The following is a 21,459-nucleotide window of genomic DNA, read 5'->3' as shown; positions in this document are numbered from 1 at the left end:
CAAGTTTTTCCAGGAACATATCCCTGTAAATAGCAGGGCTGTATTCTAGGTTTTCAGAGTTTTTGCAATGCACAATAGAGGTGACAACATTTCTCGCAGCTTTAACCCATTTCAGAATATAAATGATCCTTAACTGGCTGCTTTATCTTGATTATCTAATGGACTTGCCCATCAGAAATCTGATTTACAACAAACTCAGGTGTAGGATTTCACTTCAGAGGAGCAGGCAGACATAGGATAGCAATCTTTCAGTTGAAATACATGCAGTCTCTTCATGTGTCACAGATGCAGCCTAGAAGGCCAGAGAATACAAAATGTTGTTTAGATTTGTGAGCCTTTGAATCAGCGTGGAGAATGCAAGCAATTCCAGTCTCTTCTGGTCATTTATTGTAACTTAACTTTAATTTGCTTTTTTTTTGTCAGTCAGTAACACTCAGTCAGCCAGCTCCAGCTGCATTACATTTCTTTTTGTGGCAAATAAGATTTCATGTTAAAAAGGTCCCATGTATTTACTGTAAGAGATGGTCAGAAGGAAGTAAATTATGGCAGTACTTCCAGTATGAAGATACAGATAAATTAGATTCAGTAAGAGATTCCAGAGATATATGTGATTCATTACCTGGCTATCCATATTTTATACTATCTATAATTTATTTTCTTTGTCTCTATTCATGAAAATTAGTTGGTTGGACTGAATATCAGGTAGTATTGAAGAATGTTTTATGTGACTTTGCGGGTGCACGAGTGTAATTAAAAATGGTTTATAGAAAAATAATCCACTTTCCTACAGTCAGACACTGTCAAAATGATAAGGGATTAAGCTGTGATATTTTATGTGCTTATTATCTATCGACCTTTCAGATTAAAGCAAGCGACCTCTATGACTGTTAATCTAGATCCGCATCTCTAAATGTGTCTTTTCTCTCTTAATTAAATAATCAGAGAGTAGATTTGGTTCCCTACAGACTTCAGGTGATCACATAGTCCTAGTGAGAGACATAGCCCATTTAAAGGACCAAGCCCTGTTGCTACTTGGCTGTCAGGCTCGTGCAGAAATTTGAACAGACTACGAGAGAACCACGTGGGTCCAAGCTGCTGCTATGACAACCGGCAGAGAAAACCCCAGGGCCAGATTAAAGTAAACTAGTGCAGGTGTTGAATCACTGGGGATCTTGGGAGATGTGGCAGAAAAAGGTTACACAAACGGTGGGTGCCTAAACCAAATTTGACTGAGGTTGCTTTTGTGGACCTGGGATAGTGAAATGCACTGTGGGCTACTCTTTGCTTGGATCACCAGTCAACATTGGCTGGAGAATGTGGGCTGTTTTGGTCAGTAGTTTCTGAAGAGGATGAACAGTGGTACTTGCACATCTCAGAGAGGTTTTTCGGCCCGGTTGGAGATAATAGCAGCAACAGTTGATATGTGGCAACAAATCACTCCTTATTATTCTTGGGTCCAATTGCTCTGTTTCTACGAGATGGGGAGGCTCAAATGTCAAAGAATTTACCAGGGAGAAAGCTACAATTTGTCCCACTCGTGACAATTCCCTTTTAACCCTGCCCTTATAAATTCTTGCCTCTATTTTAATATATGGGGAGAAAAATCACCCATGTTAAAATAAGTTATGTTTGGAAAGTGAAGAAATTCACTTTAAAAATGTAGTTTACTCTGCACCAAAAATGTTGTGCATGCAATTCCATGTTTCTCTTCTTAAACTTCCACATCGCTCTCTTTGTGCACCATGGCTACAATACACTCTTTATACAGGGCATCTGCAGCAATTCCAAAGGTTTCTTTGACAACACTGTCCAAATCTGTAATCTCCACTTGCTAGAAGAACAAAAATCGTCAGTAGATAAGTATATCATCACCTCAAAGTCACAACTTATACATTAATGCAATTCTTTCCCCATCCTGGAACTTGCCACGTCAGAGCACTGAAAGAATAGTTTCTTTGCTTGCACCACAGCAGTTCAAGAAGCAGGCTCACTCCCACCTGCTCCAAAGGAGTTAAGAATGGACAACAAATGCTTTCCTTGTTAGAAAGTTAAAAATCACGCAACACCAGGTTATAGTCCAACAGGTTTAATTGGAAGCACACTAGCTTCCTTTTTAGGGATGCATATATGCAGAGAATGGATAATAAAAGAGATTTATGTCTTTTTCCACAAGTAACTTGACACCACTTTATTTTGTAATGTAACTATTTCACATTGCTCTGATGATCCCTGGAGTGTTCAGATATTGGATGCTTTCTTTCTGTGGGTCCTAATTTTCCTGAAATGTTCACTTAGAAGGCATCTTACATTTTGTTATCTTAAAATACTAGTATTTCTATATAGATCTTGTTTAAAACTGTCTAGTGAGAATAGTGCAAAATTACAATGTACTGTTTATATATTTGTACAGCTCACATATAGCATAGAAATGTAGAAATTAAAGTGTGATTTGGAAAAGTCTTTATTAAATTCAAGATTTAAATTTCTGTTGCATATGATGTTAAAATGATTTATATATTGGAAAGCATACTATGTTCAGCCTGTAGGAGGAAGTAAAGCCCAAATCAACCAACACATATGAACTCAGGGAATAAGTGATTTTCACAATCAATGTTCTGAAGATTTCTTTATTGTATTAAGAACTGCATTCTAGTTATTGTTGTAATTGGTGTCTTTGATTTGTTGGTACTAATCCATTACTGTTGTTCAGGACTTCATTGAAAAGTTTGACCTGGTAGCAACACTGCCAAAATTCCAATTTTCCTCTCCATGGGAAATAGGTAGCAACATAAAAGCTAATCTGGAAATAGCCCCTAAGGTGTTTGAGAATGCAATGTTGATTGATTTTTTTTAACATTAAAGAAAGAGCATGTTGGAAACTAACAGCAGGGCAGGCAGCATCTGTGGTGAGAAAAAGGCAGAGTGAAAGTTTCCCACTGACAACCCATCATCTGATGCCTATCTTTCTCTCTCTACAGATAATGCTATAGAGTCATGTCAATAGACAAGCAACCGAAAACATTAACCCTATCTTCGTCTTTCTACAAATGTTAATAAGTCTGTTGAGCTACTTTGCCATTTTGTGTTTCTTGTTTTCTGAACTTATGGAGCAACTTCCCAAAACCTTCCCAGCAGGAATCTTTTCTTCATTCACATCAAGTGACACAGACTTTATTTAAAAAAAATCATTTGTCAAATAAACAAAAAACAGATTTGACAAATCATTGAAGTATGAACCAGTTTACATCAAAAAGTGAATCGTTAAAAACAAAATGGCATAATGCGTGATATCCTTGTGGCACAACCTATACATAGCTCTTTTCCTTCCTTAGCAATGCAAACAATGCTCATTTTAAAGTTATTTTTCTTGCAACCAACACATACAAATACACCAAATTGCTTCAAGCTCAGGAATTCATATTCATATAGGGCCTCCATATACCCATAGGGAATGATGAGGATTGTATATCTTAGAACTTATAATAAAATAATTTGACAAATATTTCATTCCATTTTACTTTTCTATGTTAACCTATTACAGAATGTGACTTCACATATTTCAACTCGGATAGTTTGTACTTTACCTCAAGCTTTGTAATGCAAAAGAATATACAATAAATTAAAAGGATTTCTGTTGGAAATAATTCACATCTGTCTCTTCCACTCAGCCTGTCTAGAGAGCCAACATCCTAATGACATATCTCTAAAATACCCCTTCAGCGCAGCCCCTAGCATCCACAGATCCAATCTAAGCGACTAACAAGTAAAAGTAGTTTAACAGACCTTACAAGTATCAATTTCCTGTAACCATGTTACCTTGGAACCACCTGAACTGCTGCAAGGTCAAACAAAGGATGATAGTACTGTATTGAATCACTGAAACAAAAATTGAGGAGAAAATTTATTCCTATTTATGAGCAGCAGAGATCATAATAGAATTGAAATAATTCTGGAGGAATCTGAATGTTTAATTGAAAGTGATTGATAGGAGTGAAAACAAATGATTATTTTACTTATAGTAAAAGTTATTGCCACTCATCAGGCCTCTTGGTTTCTGGAGCAAATAAGAGCAGTCATGTTTCAGTGACAGCATTTTTCCCGCTGCATCAGATTGACATGGGTTCAAACCCCACTCCACAGACTTGGTCACATTATCTAAGTTGATTTTTCAACGGAGTACTGAGGTGTGCTGTTTGATCAAACTACAGGTCATTCTGCTATAACGTACGTTTTGTCAAGCGAATTCACTGTTACATGACTGACGAACTGGGGACGCTATTTCTAAAGCGTGGACTTTTAAAATGTGTGCTGGCTGTAATGCAATTATATCACCAACACTTTAAGTGCTGTTTCTAAAGCACATTTTTTCTATAATGCGACTGTACTGCCTACTGATCTGGTCTCATCTCAGCCCCAGTTTATAAGTGCAATAGTCCTTTCAGATGGTATCCGCGATCCATTCACCTTCAGCTACTTTATCAAATTCAGCTCAGGAATGAGGGTTTCACAGTATCTAATGAATATTCACTGTCAAGTAAGCAATATGCAATACCGTTTGTAACTCCTCAGATATAGAAGCAATATGCATGTGAATTTGCAGTAAAAACTGCATAATGTTCAGACATAGGCCGGAAGGTTATTTGGAACATTTGCACCACACAAGTGCCAGGCAATGACCATTTTCAACAAGAGAAGACTGAACCAAATTTCTTTGGCATTAAACAGGATTATCTTCTTTAGATTCCCCTATCAACAAACTTACCATTGCTGAGAAATTTATCCTGATAGAAAATATATACTGTGGTTTCAGGAAAAAGGAGGTTGGGAAGTTTGCTGTGAGAAATCCACCTCATAATTCCCTAAAATCTGTCCATTATAGACATGGCACAAATCAGGAGTGTTTTGAAATGCTCTAGATCTTTCCTGAAGAAAGCAGCTCCAAACATCAGTCAAGATGTTCAACAGCATCTAAAACAATGCAGCCTATTTGATCAGCACCTCACCATCTACTACTTCAAACATTAATTCCCTTAACTCCAAGCAATGTGCATGACTTAAAAAGCTGCTCTGTGGCTCTCATTAAAACTCTTTTTACAGCACCTTATAAACTGCTCTGTACCACTTAGCAGGACAATAAGAAAACTCCATCTGGAACTTCCCACTGAGTCACACATCATCATGACAGGTACTATATTGCTTTTACTTCACCACCATAGGATCAAGACTCTGCAGCACCCTCACTAACTGCATTGTGGGTGCACTGACCCCAGATGGACAACAGTAGTTTAAGAAGTTGGCTCACAATCTCCTTTTCATGGGCAATTAGGGAATGGCAATACATCTGGCCTTGCCGCTTATATTCCATGAATAAATAAAGTGAATGTATTGTCTACATTCAGATGCAATTGCATCCAAGCAAGCTAGATCATTGCCTGTGAAAGACCTTTCCTTATAGCTCTCTATGCGCAGTGGCAGAAGGAAAGATGCCAATGACAAGATAAAGAGAAATGTGTCAATGGAACTGGTTGATTGGTCCAAACTGAAATTGATTACACATTAGCCATGCAGCATGAAATACTTCATCTTTCCCACGCACATGCGACATTTTGATCAGAGAAACAGTCATCGGGAACCTAAGGAGAATACAATGAAACCGTGGGCTCGATTTTATGGATCCCTGCTGGATATGCTATCAGCAGGACAGTGGGAGAGGGCATATAAAATACGATAAGTGTGTAGTTATTATCCTGCCTAACCCAAATCCAGTCCCGAAAGTATGGGGAGCGATGGAAGGTAAGGCAGTCACTAGCTGGCCATCATTGGGAGTAATGAGGCTCTTAATTAGCCTTACCCTATTGCTCACTTAAGACCCTCAATCTGTCCCTACTACCATAAAACATTGAGCAGTAGTGGCAGGTGAGAGTGATTAGACCATTTTTAAAAAGAATCAAATTTCTTAAAAAGGTGGTTATTGCAGATGTAATAGTTCTTCAGATATGTCCTTGGTCCAATCATTTTCAGCTTCTTCATTAAAACACTTCCCATTAAATAAATGTCAGTAGTGGGGATTGTTTTTATTCCTGATATTTGCTCAGCATTTGGTACCACTTATAACTCCTGAGATAGTGAAACTCTTCGCACCCTAACACAGCAAGACTAGGACACCATCCAGAGTGGGCTAATATGGGGCAGTAATAGCTAAGCCACACAAATACCAGATCATATCCATTCTTAGAAAGAGAGAATCTAACCATGAACCCATGACATTCAATGGTATCACTGGCAAATCCATCAGTGTCAACATAGCATGGTTTACCCTTAACAGAAACCAAACCATACTAGCCATATAAGTGGCTAGCAAAGCAGGTCAGAAACTAGAAATTAGGTGGTATGCAATTTGCTACTTGACTCTTCAAAACCTACCTACAAGTCACATGTCATGATGTAATGAAGTACTTTCCAGAATAAATGTAACTTCAGCAACACCCAAGAAGCCCAGCATCACACAGGATTGTGCACTCCATTCACTACAACATTCTCCCCCTACACCAGTGGCAGCAACATGCATCAACTGCAAGATATACTGTAGCAACTCAATGAAGTTCCTTTGACAGCACTTTCCATACCCACAATGTCTGCTATGTAGAAGAACAATGCCATCAGGCGCAAGGTAAAAGCACTACCTGCACGTTCTCATCCAATTCAAACAGCATCCTATCTTGGAAGTATACTGCCCCTTCATTCAGCGTCATTGTGGCAAAATTCTCAATCCTGTTCCTGAACAGCACAGCACAGCACAGCACAGCATAGCAGGTGTTCCAGCACTAGATGGACTGCTAGCTGAGGAAGAAGGCTCACAACTACATTCTCAGGATGGTTAAGGATGGGCAATAAATTCCAGGATTGCCAGTGATGGCTGTGTGGCATATGCAAATGGTAAAAGAGAAGAGACTGTCAATATGACAAGCATTACCACACCTCAGTGGAAGTAAAGTCTGTGTGAAAATATGCTGATTTGGTCCAACCAAACTAAAACAGTAAATGGATATCTTACATTTGCGAAGACATATCTATTTTCAAAATAGAATCATATTAATGAAAAGACATGTAATTACAAAGCAGGAAAAAAGTTAATTACTTTTATATTGTGATAATTTGGATAGATTACTTTAATAAAGCAGTCTTCGCTCTCATATCAAATAAAATAAAATCCCCAAGAAATTACATGATCAATTCCCACAGCAATAGATGTAATACAGTTTATGTTATTAATTTGTTGCAAATAATCACCATGTACATGTACAATATAAATGTTAACTATGCATTGATATGTGATATCAGTTGAGGTGGAAATTATTATACGAAGGTACAATGAGACTTTGCATCTTGTCACTGTAATTATGAAAATTATCTTCCAGGAGGCTTGTTGATCATCAATTATTTTATTGTTCATAAAATACTTGGATAAGTGGATGAAATTATTAACAATTATTCGATTTACTTTGATTTCATTTATAATCGTCACATGTACTAAGATACAGTGAAAAGTATTGTTTTACGTGCTATTCAGGCAGATCACACTTTTCATAAGTACATCAAGGCAATAGAACCAAAGTGTTACAGCTACAGTGAAGGTGCAGAGAGAGAAATCAACTTTCATATTTGAGAGATCCATTTAAAAGTCTGATAACAGCAGGAAGGAAGATGTTCTTGAATCTATTGGTACGTGTTTTCAAATTTTTGTATCTTCTGCTTGATACAACAGGGTGGAAAAATGTATAACCAGGGTGGGCGGGGTCTTTGATTATATTGGCTGCTTTCCCTAGGCAGCAGGAAGTATAGACAGAGTCAATGGAAAGAAGGCTAATTTTCAGGATGGACTGGGCTGTTTTCCTGACTCTCTGTAATTTCTTGCTGTCTTAGGCAAACCCCGCTGTGATGTATCCAGATAGGATGCTTTCTATGGTACATCTACAAAAATTGGTATGAATCCTTGAGGACAAGCCAAATTTCCTTAGCCTTCTGAGGAAGTAAAGGTGTCGGTATACTTTTTAACTGTAGTGGCCAAGTGGATGGACCAGGATTTATTGTTGGTGATTGCTACTCCCAGGAACTTGATGCTCTTGTCTATCTCCACCTCTGCACCATTGATATAGACATGAGCATGCCCTTCACTCCACATCTTGAAGTCATCTTGAAGTTCCTTTGTTTTTCTGATGTTGATGGAAATACTTTAAAATGTTTATCTTTTAAAATGAATTAAAGTATTGAATTTGACCCTCATTAACATCTTTACTCCACGTAAGGTAAAAAGTATTATGAATTTACCAGTCTGGAGGAGAAGACGGTTCCAAAAATATTGTCATTGCCCAGTATATCAGTACAAAAGTCAAGGCATTATCTCCAGCTAAGAACTCCCAGCCAATGGCCCAACTCAAACCCTGAGATGCAGTCTTCCACAAATTTGATTCTTTCCATGTGATATCACCAAACAACTCAAGGCACTAGATGCAAGGGCTTGTGCCTTGACGACAGTCTAACAATAATATTGAAGACTAGGACTGCCAAACCACCAAGTTCCCAAACCAAGCTATTCCAATACAGACACAACACAGGCATTCATCCTGTCATATGGAAAGTTGCCCAACTACGTCCTGTCAAAAAAAAACGTCAAAAGAAAACTCAGCCAATCATTTCCTCATCAGTCTGGTCTTGATCAAGAGCAAACTGATGAAAAGGCTCATTGACAATGTTATCAAGCATTACATAGTTTGCAATAGCTTGTCCACTGCTATTCAATTTGGGTTTCTCTAGGGTCACTCAACTGACCTTATTAAAATCTTAGCCCAACAATGGACAAAGTGCTGAAACTCTTAAGATGTAAAATGAGAGTGACTACCCTTGACATCAGGGCTGCATTCACCCAAGTGTGATATAAATTAGTCCAAGCAAGGCTGAACCTGATGAGAATGGAGAGAAACAACTGTGTTGGTTGGGGTCATGCCTTGCCCAAAGAAAGATAATTGATGCTGTTGGAAGCCAGCAGGACAGGCAGCATGTGAAGTGTAGGAGAGTTGATGTTTGTTCAAAATGTCTACTCTCCTGCTCCTCGGATGCTGCCTGACCTGCTGTGCTTTTCCAACACCACACTTTTAGACTTTGACTCTCCAGCATCTGCAGTCCTCACTTCCTCCTAGGTGTTGGAAACCAATCAGTTCAGTCCTCTGACATCACTGCAGCAGCCCCTCAGTGTATTGACTTAGCCCCAACTATATTCTACTAATTCAACCATCATTTTCTCTCCTTCATGGCTAGAAACAGGGTCATTCATTGATGATGATACAATATTTATCACCCTCTGTGACTCCAAAGGTACTGAAACAGTGCGTGCCATGTCTATATGGACTACGGCATGGACATCAGTGGCAGATGATATTTATGCCAAGGCAACAGCCATCTCCAACAAGAGAAAATCTAATCACCTCCCCTTGACATTCAAAGACATTACCTTCACTATATCCCATAATGTCAATGTCCTGGGAACTAGCCTTGACAAAAAACTGAACAGGTCCAGTCATAAAAATACAAAGGCTAGAAAAGCAGGTCAAAGGATAGCAATGTTTATTGAGTCCCTCAAACCCATCCATCATTGACAAGGCAGGTGTCAGATATGTGATAGAATGTTCTCCACCTGTATGGATGAGTGCAGCTCTAACAATGCTTAATATCAAGAAGCTTGGCACTATCCAGGACAAAACAATCTGATTGATTGGCACTGCAACTACCCCATTCATCATTCGCGCTCTCCACTACCAAAGTACAGTGACAGCAGTATGTATCATCTGCAAAATAAGCTGTAATAACTCACCATGCCTCATTGATAGCACCTTCCAAACGTGCAACCTCAGAAAGAAAAGTGCAGCAGATCCATAGTATCACCATCACTTGCAAGTTCCCCTCCAACATATTCACCATCCTGACATGGAATTAAAACACTATTTCTTCACTAGCGCAAGGTCAAAGTCCTGGAACACCGTTCTTAACAGCATCTACCCTACATGAATAGAAGTAGATGGGTCACCTCTTCAAGGCAGTTAGGGATGGGCAGTTAATGCTGACGTGAGCTGTGAGGAGATCACCAAGATATTCACCGCTAGTATATAATCAACCAAGGCAAAGAGTTCAAATGGTGTAGTGTCCATTGTTAACTTTCTGTAACCATGTAACACCACTATGTCGCCCCAATATGAAGTGGATATTCCCCTCCTGTTACCCTCTCAAATTCAGGGGTGCAGCCCAGAGAGTCATCTAGGGTCCTGCAGCAATTTGTCCACACCATCAGGAAGTTAGTGTGCTAATGTCCCACTTGCTTTCTCCACTGGACTGCAACAATAAGAATGGTAAATTTTTTGAGAAAAAAAGCCGAATGCAATAACTTATCTCTGTTATCCGCACTTGAGTTGTACGCAGTTAGTGCCTACAGACTAAAAGTTATTTCATTCTAAGTTTCAGGTCAGTAATAGTTGACACATTCTGGGTGTGTGCAAAAAGACATCATGCAGAGGATCACTCTGTGCCTCAGGTCTCTTCAATATAATTGGACATCCAGTGGCATCTTTCTGATCAGCTCCCAACCCATTTGGACCAGTTTCAGTGTCAGTGGCAAATCTTAGGTATATCTCATGGGGGAGGGATGAGAAATGGGGAAGTCAGGAACATGGTGCAGCCATGGCCTACATGAGTGCTGCAGAGTTAAGAATAGTGTTTCTGGAAAATCTGAATAAGGTGTGGCAGGAAAATTGGAATATAGTGTACAGTATAATAGCGTCGGTCTTATTTCATGCTTTTTAATGTACAAATACATAGATTCTTAAAAATGGTGGTTACGCCCACGTTTTCTATTCTTATTAGGTGTGTAAGAGGCCCGGCTTTCCCTTTACATTTTGTAAACAGGTTGTAAGGCCTCAACCAGTGGAAGCAGAATATTGCAAAGGTCTGATATAAGGAATGATGAGTCCCATATGGTCTTCTGACCATTGAAGACAAAGTCTGAGAGTAAATCACTGTCATACAACAGCAACAGTGTCTGTGGGGCATTTTAAGAATTATCTTATCATTAATTCAGCCATTTACTAAAATTGCTCATATATTGTAAAAACAAGCACTTCAGAGTAGTAGGGGGAAAATACATGTTTTTTTTGCTGATCCAGGGTTGTTAACAACATCACACTGTTTTGAATAAGTCTTTAAAGTCACTGAAAAGTAGGAACAAGCAGTAACCATATTTTCTGAAAGGGTGATGCTGTTCTTTTTAACTCACAGTCAATTGGAAAATAGTTCTCTTTCCATTAAAGGTCACTTAGATAATGTTAATGCTTAATAACCTGAATTTGTGCCTGTAATGACAGCAAAACTATTAATACTCACCATCATTCTCCTGTAAGGCTGAACAACATCCAGCAGAGATAGAGGTAAAGTGAAATCAAAAACAATCACAGAAAATGTCAGCAGGGGTCTGGCAGCACTTGTGGAGGAAGAAACAGAATTAATATTTCGAGCCCAATGGGACACTTTTTCAGAACACTGTGATGCCCTTTTCAGTTCTGAAGTAGAGTAATACCAGACTTGAAACATTAGATATGTTTCTCTTTCCTTAGATATTGCCATACTAGCTGAGTTTCTCCTCTATTTTCTGTGCTCCTTTCAAATTTCCAGCATTTGCAGTACTTTGTTTTTATTTGAATGGATGTCTAAAACTGGCTGTCAACAATAACAGCTCCAGTGTTCATAGATAGAATCATTAGAGGTCACTGATTTGTCATGAATTTCAACATTTTGGGTCAGAAAAGATTGAAATTGTTTAGTTTTTTGAATGATGTTTCACTGGGCTAGTATAGGTTAGGTAGGATTCGGTCGGCGCAACATCGAGGGCCGAAGGGCCTGTACTGCGCTGTATCCTTCTATGTTCTATGTAAACCTTTAGCAACTTAATATAATCACTGGTACACAATCCTTCCGACTGAAAAGGTAATTCTATAAGAATAACATAAGTATTTTGCATTTTTAGTTTAATAAATATTATTTCATACATAATAATTTTGTGGACTTGAATTTCAAAGATTGTGGAGAACTGAGATTGTTAATTTTTTGAAGAAGTAAAGAAAAATAGAATAAAACATTTGAAAAAATTGTATTTCTTGGAAATCATTACTTCCATATAATTAGTGTTTGGTTATTTGGACCCAATTCAGTTAGTAAGCATTTTATGTCTGGATTTTATAGCTGCTGTGTTTGAACAGTGTTTGCAGGCTTAGAGTTTGTGTGTGGATTTTCTTTTGAGGAAAATAAGCATTGGAATGAAATATTTGCAATGCCTCCTATTTCTGAAGCATCTTTGTGGTGAATTCAATGTAAGAGTGACTGAAAGGACTTCTTAGTAGGGTGTTTTTTGAGCAAACTATGTTTGACAAAAACCCAGAGACATGTGCATGACATGACGGCACATTCAAAATGACAATCTTAAAAGCCAACTACCCAATCCAATACTTTAGGGGTATAAGACTGGGGAAAATTCAACAGTTGAGGGAGAACTGCCAAAAGACCAATGTAGGCTGCTAGTCAGAACTCTCTGAGAGGTACCTGTCTAGATTAGCAGATTACAGAACTACCTTTATTTTTTAGTTTCCCTCAAAAATTACCACCATTAGCTAGAAAGCATTTTTCTTTTCTCAATAAATCTCTGCAGAGAGAAAGTTACATTTTCCCTTTACCTGAAGAGAAAGAGGGAGAAAGAGAGTGTATGTGTGTTTGGGTGTTTAGAGACTAAACATTTGTATTAAAAGTTGTGTGTCCTAACTAATTTTCATTGAATGAGTTTTGTTTTATAATAGAAAAAATATTTTTGTGCTTGTTAAGGAAATCTGATTGATAGTGTTTTCTAAGTCTAAAACAGAGAATGTATAGCTTTGGCCATATTGGGACTTCTTTGTAATAATTTTAATTTTATGTTCTAGTCAATGAAATTGTGACACTAGAACACTCCTTCCACCTTTTGTGTTATAGAAAAGTGAAAGGGTACTGTGGGATCTCTGCCACATTGTTATTAAGATGTGTGTGTACTGTACCTTTAAAGAAAGTTAAAAGCTAGCAGAACTACCTGACAGGACCAAGTGCTCTGAACAAGATATGACATAACCTTTTGGTCCAACAGCTGAAGTAGCTGGTTGCCTGGAGACAAAAAACAAATTTGAATTTGGCCAATCTGTTTAAAGTATACTCTGCAAAAAAAAAAGCTCCAATCAAGTTTGAATTGAGTATATTGACAATCTTAAAAGCCAACTACCCAATCCAATACTTTAGGGGTATAAGACCGGGGAAAATTCAACAGTTGAGGGAGAACTGCCAAAAGACCAATGTAGGCTGCTAGTCAGAACTCTCTGAGAGGTACCTGTCTAGAGAAGGAGTTTACACAGAGAGAAAAAAAATTGACATCAACTTGGACAGCAACTCTACAGAAGATTCGACACTGGTTTTGAAATTTGAATTTCTTTTGGTAAATCTTACTCAGTGGTTTTATTGGATGAGTATTATAGAAGGGAACAGTAAAAGTTAGGTTAGAGGAAGGAGTTGTAAGTAGTTGTTAGTTAATTAATGTCTGTTATACCTTAAGAAATAAAATTGCTAATTTTTACTTTAAATAGTTCTTGGCTTCTTGAATTTTCACAGATTACTGCATGGGATAAATCTTTTCTGTGTTGCTGGTTTAAATTAAGCAGGAGGGTTTAGCCCATGTCATAATAACTTACAAGGCATTTAATTAACAATGAGTCATAACAATTGAAATAAGTATGATAGGAGAAAGATCAGATTTCATGCACATCACTATATCAACATGGCGGAAGTGGGTACTGCAGATGCTGGAGATTAATGTTATTTTGGTGCTGGAAAAACACACCAGGTCCTGATGAAGGGCTTTTGCCTAAAATGTCGATTTTCCTGCTTGGATGCTGCCTGACCTGCTGTGCTTTTCCAGCATCATTCTCATCTTGACTATATCACGATGGTTTTGTCAATTCTTGAGAGTTTTAGGAAGTAGGAGATTCATGATTTAAATTAATGTTTTGAGAAAAAAACTAAAACTAGGTTATTAGAATTGAGGAGGCTTCTATAGATTATGAGATGGCAAGCAAGGCTATTTGCAGAGCATGAGGTGAAACCTAAGGTTGATTACAATTTCAGAATATCCAAATGAAGCCTAGAGTGTTTTATTTAGAATTTGAGACGGAGTCACCAATGGTTTTTTATATTGGACAAAGCATTAAAGGTCGAAACTATGACTGAGACTCTTAAGAAAGCAATTTTCTTTAAAGAAATTAGAAAATTACTCTCTCCGTTACTTCGATCTCACATAGATAACCAGAAGGTATAAAGATTGTGACTACAGGGAATGAAAAGAAAATACTTGAGAGTTACAAGGAGGCCTTATGAAAAGGAAATAAAGTTTGTTAGTCCATAAATAAGTAAATAAAAAAATCATATATAGAGGTACAGGACCCAGCTAACTCTTGAACAAAAGCATGTCTTTTCCACAAGAGAGTGATGTGAATGACACTGTTTTAGGAAATAATATTAGTGAGGCGTGCATACCTGATCTTTTGTATCAGCAGCACTGAGTGTGTGATTTAATAATAATTGACTTATAATACTAGGGGTTGTTCATTATTTTTCTGAAGATGGAGTTGACATATTCCTTGCTAATGATTTAGCAGAAACAAAGGTCTAATTTATTGTCTAGTAATCACAGAAAGGCCAAGTGAAGCATGAAAACAGATTCTAAGGATATTTTCTTTATGTGCTGTTGCCTGAGCAATATCTAAACAAAGCCCTTCATATGTAGTCAAATAGGCTACGTGAACCAACCTTTGGTTACTTGAAACATTTATTGGGGATTTGGATAAACCAAAAGATATATGTAAACTGTCTTCTCTGATTGAGGCTCCAAAAGTCAATTCAAAATTAATTAAAGTAACACACGCTGAAGCAGAGGGAATTTCAGAATGCCACTCAATTACTGGGATTCTGATGTCAAAGTGGTGAACTTCTCACAGACCTGTGGATGAAGAGTAGACACTGATTCACTAGTTAATGGTACCATCCAAGCATTGTCAAAAACATGTTACAGAGGGGTCATGAAATTCCTTGGTAGGACATTGAGGGATCCAGAATATCCCGTCTTATATGAGTCAAACTTTGTACTGGCCGGTTCTTCACAAGGTGCATTATTGTAAAACATACTAGCCGGGTAGTTGGGAAACAACAACAGGGAATCAAACCAGCACCTTTAATTCCCACATTAGCTTTTGAGGAACTATTTAGTAGGGTACTAGTACATTGTGTGGGTCTCTCACAAAATTAATTTGGGCAGTAATATATCCTTACTATCATGGATTTATCTACTTGATTCCCTTTTTAATGTTTTCAAGAATTATGAGTACTACAACACATTTAAAACTGTAGAATACCACCCACAGACACTAGGAGCTTCAGAAAGTACCATGACACCCTCAAAATGATGATCAAGGCATATTCTTATGAATACCCTCATGACTGGGACAAAGGCTTGGAACTTATTTTGATTGTTACATATGTTTCACTGAATGCATCTACAAATTCTATCCTTTTGAACTAGTTTATGCCCATAAAAATAGGAAGTCTTCTGAACCTAGTCAAAGAAAGGCCTTTAGGACAGATGGATAAATGCTTCATGTTAGACAATGTGTCCGTGTTCCAAAAATGGACAACAGGAATCTGCATAGTAGCTCATGAACCCTTTAGAGTATCACCAACAAGAATGAAACAATGGGCTGTCAGATATGTCAAATTCCAGAATCTCTGAAAGGACAATTATCAGGACATACTATTAATTACTAACAGCAAGATAAAAGGGGTAGAGACAAAGCCTACCTGCAAGGAAACATGGAGAAAAGTGAAACTTAAGGCTACTCGTATATGAAAGTAATTCTATGATAGTAAAAGTGAAGTTCCCACTGTTTCACCAAATCACTGGGCTACTCTCCCATTAGAGAGACAGACCCCTCCTGGTGGTTTAAAATAAGGATGACTCTATCTCAGGCAAGGAGAAAGAGAGAGAATTCTTCATGGATAATTCATGCACAGGAATAGAACCCATGCTATTGGTGCTAGCCTGCACTATAAACCAGTCATCTAGCTAATCTGACCCCTAATAGATGGTAGCATAGAATTATGAAAGAGATCAAATATAGAATTCAGAAAAAAACTTTTTTTTTGCCAAGCAGATGTTGAGAATGTGATCCTACCATTGAGTTTATGTAGCTGGCATAGATCAATTAGGGGAAGTCTGGTAGGGATATGAAGGGAAAGGGAATAAAGAGATAAGTTGAGGAATTATGAAAGAAGGCTAGAGTCATAGAACTGTATGCATGGAAACAGACTCCACCCATGCTCACCAGATATCTGATATTAATCTAGTCCCATCTGCTAGCATTTGGCCCATATCCCTCTAAGCCCTTCCTATTCATGTCCCCATCCAGATGCCTTTTAAATGTTGTAATTATACCAGCCTCCGCTGCTTCCTCCAGCAGTTCATTCCACACATGTAACACCCTCTGTGTGAAGAAGTCACCCATTAGGTCCCTTTTAAATCATTCCCCTCTCACTTTAGGGTTAATTACCAGCATAACCCATTGGGCAGAATGGTGTTATTTTGCCTTAAACCTTCCACTTACTTCATGTCAATTTTTAAAATTAATGTTGAGATTGTGTGATTGAGCTACACACTATATTAGTGTTGAGATTGTTTGATCCAAGCTACACACCACATTAATGTTGAGGTTGTGTGATCCGAGCTACACACTACATTAAAGTTGAGATTGTGTGATCCGAGCTACACACCATATTAATGTTGAGATTGTGTGATCCAAGCTACACACTACATTAATGTTGAGGTTGTGTGATCCGAGCTACACACTACATTAGTATGTAAATGAAAGCAGGATCCACACCATAAAAGAGGGCCATATGCAGCAGATGGTTCCAGAAGTCTTCGAGGGCCACCTGGCACTTTGCATTGCCAAGTCTGGTTCATCTGCCACTTTTTCAAAGGAAAATTACAGCTGGCAAAAGAAATTGCACACTGATATAAAGTTAAATAAAGTTATATTCACTTATGGACTCTATTGGAGCAGTACAACACAGATTCATCTATGGTCTAATATTTTTAAAGTCATGTAAATTCAATTGAAAATGCTAAAATAATCAGTTGGAAGTCAGAATAATATATATGTTGTTTATTCTGCATTATAAGTATATATGAAAATATATTTTGGAGGACATGTATGTAAAACAATATGTTTTGCAAGTTACAGCATTTTAAAATGATAAAGGTTGAATTTAAATGCTAATTATATGCAGACAAACCTCTATATCAAAAGTTAATATTTGACATTGATTAAGTATTATCTTGATATTAAGCTTGAACCTTTGGACATATGGCCCCTTTAATACAGTGATACAATTTGCAATTGGACAGAGTATTATTTCCCTTGAACATGGTTTTTAATTTAATTTGCCTTCTGTTCTGCCTTACTAAGTATGCATTAGAACACTACTACGGCAAAATTAACCATGTTTGAAATTAATCATATTTTCTTACCCACTTGTTTAGACACGTCATTACCTACCTCAAGAGCAGGTGGGACATAACCCCAGGCCTCCTTGATCAGAGATGGGTACACTGTCACAATACCACAAGAATCCCTCTGTCCATGCCTTCATATACAGGCTTTACGGATTTATTTTTTAATGTGGATACTATTTTAAATATTAATAAAAGACAAACAAGACAATAATAATAATCTCAGTCAATATTTTCCATCCATCAGCTCTAAACATTGTCACTCTCAATAAAACCAATTTGGCAACATGAGACATGTCCTAGATTTTGCAGTCAATACTGAAAGGTTGGTGTGACCATCATTACTATGGAAGAAGCTGCCGTAACAACTTAGTGTGCCCTGAAGCAAAAGATTTTTTTTACCATGTCATATATGTGGTGTCCAGCAATAGGACAAGCAGGAGGCAATCTGATCAACCAATCAGATTAAAGACTTCTCACATAAGGCAAGGCAGAAATTTAAAAGTAGGAACACAAAGTCATGCTTAAATCAATGTGTGGAAATCAAATTAAAGATTGGGGCATTCAAATTGAGATAAGAAAAAAAATAAACATGTCAGAACAAAAACTTTCAAAAATATTGTTGTTACTGAGGTAGAAGGAGTGTACAGCTTTCAGATCTGATTAAACTATAGGTCATAACAAGTTCTTGTGTGGCTAATCAAATGATTTGTCCACATAAGACGTAGAATGAATTGATCCATCAACCGGGTTTCTTTAATTATCGATTTATTGTAAAACAAAAATTACTCAGTAGAAATTTAGAATTAGTGAACACACACACACGCACACACACACACACACACTTTGTAATATTAGGCTATAACTGTTTGCCTCCATAAATAACCAAAGTCCCACTCAGAAACATGTGAGAATATCCATCCACACCCACATCCTCATTCTTGACGAAGGGCTTATGCCCAAAATATCAATACTCCTGCTCCTTGGATGCTGCCTGATCTGCTGTGCTTTTCTAGTGCCACACATTTTGACTCTGATCTCCACCATTTCCAATTCTCACTTTCTCCTCCACCCACAGATGCACACATACACTCTTCAGTTACAGATGGAAAATGGATTTCACTCTGCATAAATTCACTTTGAAAAGAAATACACTTTCTGGCCAGTGGTGGTTTTTCTTGAGAACAAAATGTAAAGGTACACAGAACAACCTCGATTACCTGAACGAGATGGGTGGGGAGCAATTTGTGTGGATTATTGATTGTTTGGATAACTGATTGTTCAGATAACTGATCTGATCGTAAACAAAGAAAGCCATACTGAACATACTTACGTAAAGAAGAATGCTTGCAAAGTTTTTATTTCAAACAATTGATAAAATGTGTGCAAACACTGGATATTGCTTAAAAGTTCAGACATTTTACAAATACAATCACTTTTTGGCCAGAGTATGTGAATTTTTTTCTCTGACATTTTCCTTGGTTTATCCTGGTCCTCGATAGCAGCTGGCATTTTTCTGTTTGGTGTCGTCCCGCTATCCAGTTTAAGTGTTGTCTGTCCCTCCTCAGTGACCGCTGAACCCTTACAGAGAGAGAGAGAGAGAGAGAGAGGAGCGCAAAATACGTGGGGAACTCAAGAGAGAGGGAATTTTTTTTGCTGACTTCGTTTTCTGTCCTCTCATTAATTTTTTTTGGGGGGGTAATGTTTTCCTCCTGTCAAGTTTTTCTCCTATTTATTTTCATGTGTGCTAACTCACTACAATTTGTTCTACACCCTCAAAAAAGAGTTATGTTAAATTTTCTTGTCAGCTGATAGATATTGGCCTGTTTTTTGTTTGGAAAAAATGAGCCATCATGGGATAATGGGAGGAAAAAGCAACTGGAATGAAAAATGTGCGTGCATTTTTTCACTCAACTCTCTGAAGAATGAGCTGAGGTAAAAAAAAATTGTTGGGTTTTCAAAACAGAACAAGTCAATGTTGAAAGGGAATCTTGTTGTTAGAGTGCACAGCTCGGGCTTGTTATTCTTGTGTGTTCACAGTCATGAGCCTTTGTCCTCGGGGAACATAAGTAACAGAGAGCCTTTATATAAAAAGTGTAATACTTAATCTAACGTCACATCTTGAGAATATATTTAAAGTTAATTATTTATTAAAGCATACTTGCATCTATATTCCTGTTCAAATTTACAAAATGATGCATTAAATGAATGTGAAATAGAATTTTCCTACTTCAATTGAAATGCATGTACAGGGACCTTGAGATCTTCTTCGGATAATCTGAAATTTGGATAATTGATGTTCGGGTAACCAAGGTTAGGCTGTAGACAATTCTGCAGTTTGTTGAACATTTTTTTTCTGTTGTGGTAAAGGCACTAATCATATATAGTTATCTTTGGAGTCTTGGGGTTCAAAGTTTGTTAAACAAAATCAGTGACTCCTCCAGAAAACGAAGAGGCTTCATGTTTAATTCAATAGAAAAATGTATCTCATGAACAGGAGACTCAAACTGAGCTGCTTCTTCTGTTGTGAGTTTTTCTCCATTTAAAATCCAAAGTAATGCTAACTTTGCAAACATTGTTTATATAGAAAACCTATAAAACCCAGTTACAAAATAATTGCTTACTTTATATAAAGTGCATGCAAACAACTAAGACCAGCAATTCTCTTGACCATATGAATCTAAAAACAAACGCTTCTTTTTCTATCCTTCCTGATAAAATGGACAATTTCACATTCTCCCATAATATGTACCATTTACCAGATCTTTGACCACTCAATTGACCTGTCTACATCTCTTTGTGGTTTCCTTTTGATGCCTTCACAATGTACATTCCTATCTATTGCTGTTTCATTAGGAAATTCAGCAAGCATGTTTTCACTTAATCCTAGTCATTGATGTAGATTCTAATAGTTTGATGTCCCAATATTGGTCACTGTGGCACACCATTTATTATATATCATCAAACACAAAAATGATCTATAACGTAGTACTTATGTCTACTGAAAGATTATTACAAAATGTGTGCGCTATGCAGATATATAAACTACTTTCATGAAAACTAACACATGCCTCTCAGTCTGAGAGAAAACAAAGCAACAACATACTCTATAGAATGATACATTAATGTTAAATTTAGGGAAAAGATGTTTTGAATCCTGTCTAAGTTCTGGGCAATAGCTAAAATAAAAGTGCACTCAAATTGTTAGCATCTTCTTAGTACAGTCCTGGCTGACCTTTCTGGATACAATCAAGTAGATTTTATATTATCCTTTAAGAACCCCTAATTTGTGGTAAAAATGAATTCCAGTTGGTTTACATTGATGAGCGGGATTTCAGAGAACAATAGAAGGGGTGAGGATTGTTACTTCAGGCAAGTTATCTCTCAGTTTATCTACATTCAACTCCAGTAGCATCATTAGAACCACAAAGTGTATCATGTAATCATCTGATTGGAAATTCTGACTGCACTCAAGTAGCTTCTGTAATTTGCAAACATAACATTCATTTCTGCTGCAGGCAATTTCCTTTGTTTTGCAATGTATTCTTTCAAAACGTCCAAGATATAAACAAATGACCAGTCAATAATACTCTCGATTAATATTTCAAATAATATACTTTTATAACAACTTAGAGGAGCATTGATTTGGTAGGTTTGGGATGGATGTAGGTTGTGATTAGAAGGAGGTTTCCTTGCATTATGCTTGACTTCATATCACAAAGCTTCATGGTTTAATGAATCAATTTTGAGCACTATTACTACTTCTCTGTATACTATTATGCTGC

Source organism: Hemiscyllium ocellatum, chromosome 1 (assembly GCF_020745735.1).
Source record: "Hemiscyllium ocellatum isolate sHemOce1 chromosome 1, sHemOce1.pat.X.cur, whole genome shotgun sequence".
Classification (NCBI taxonomy): domain Eukaryota; kingdom Metazoa; phylum Chordata; class Chondrichthyes; order Orectolobiformes; family Hemiscylliidae; genus Hemiscyllium; species Hemiscyllium ocellatum.
Note: the sequence above shows the minus strand (reverse complement) of the source record.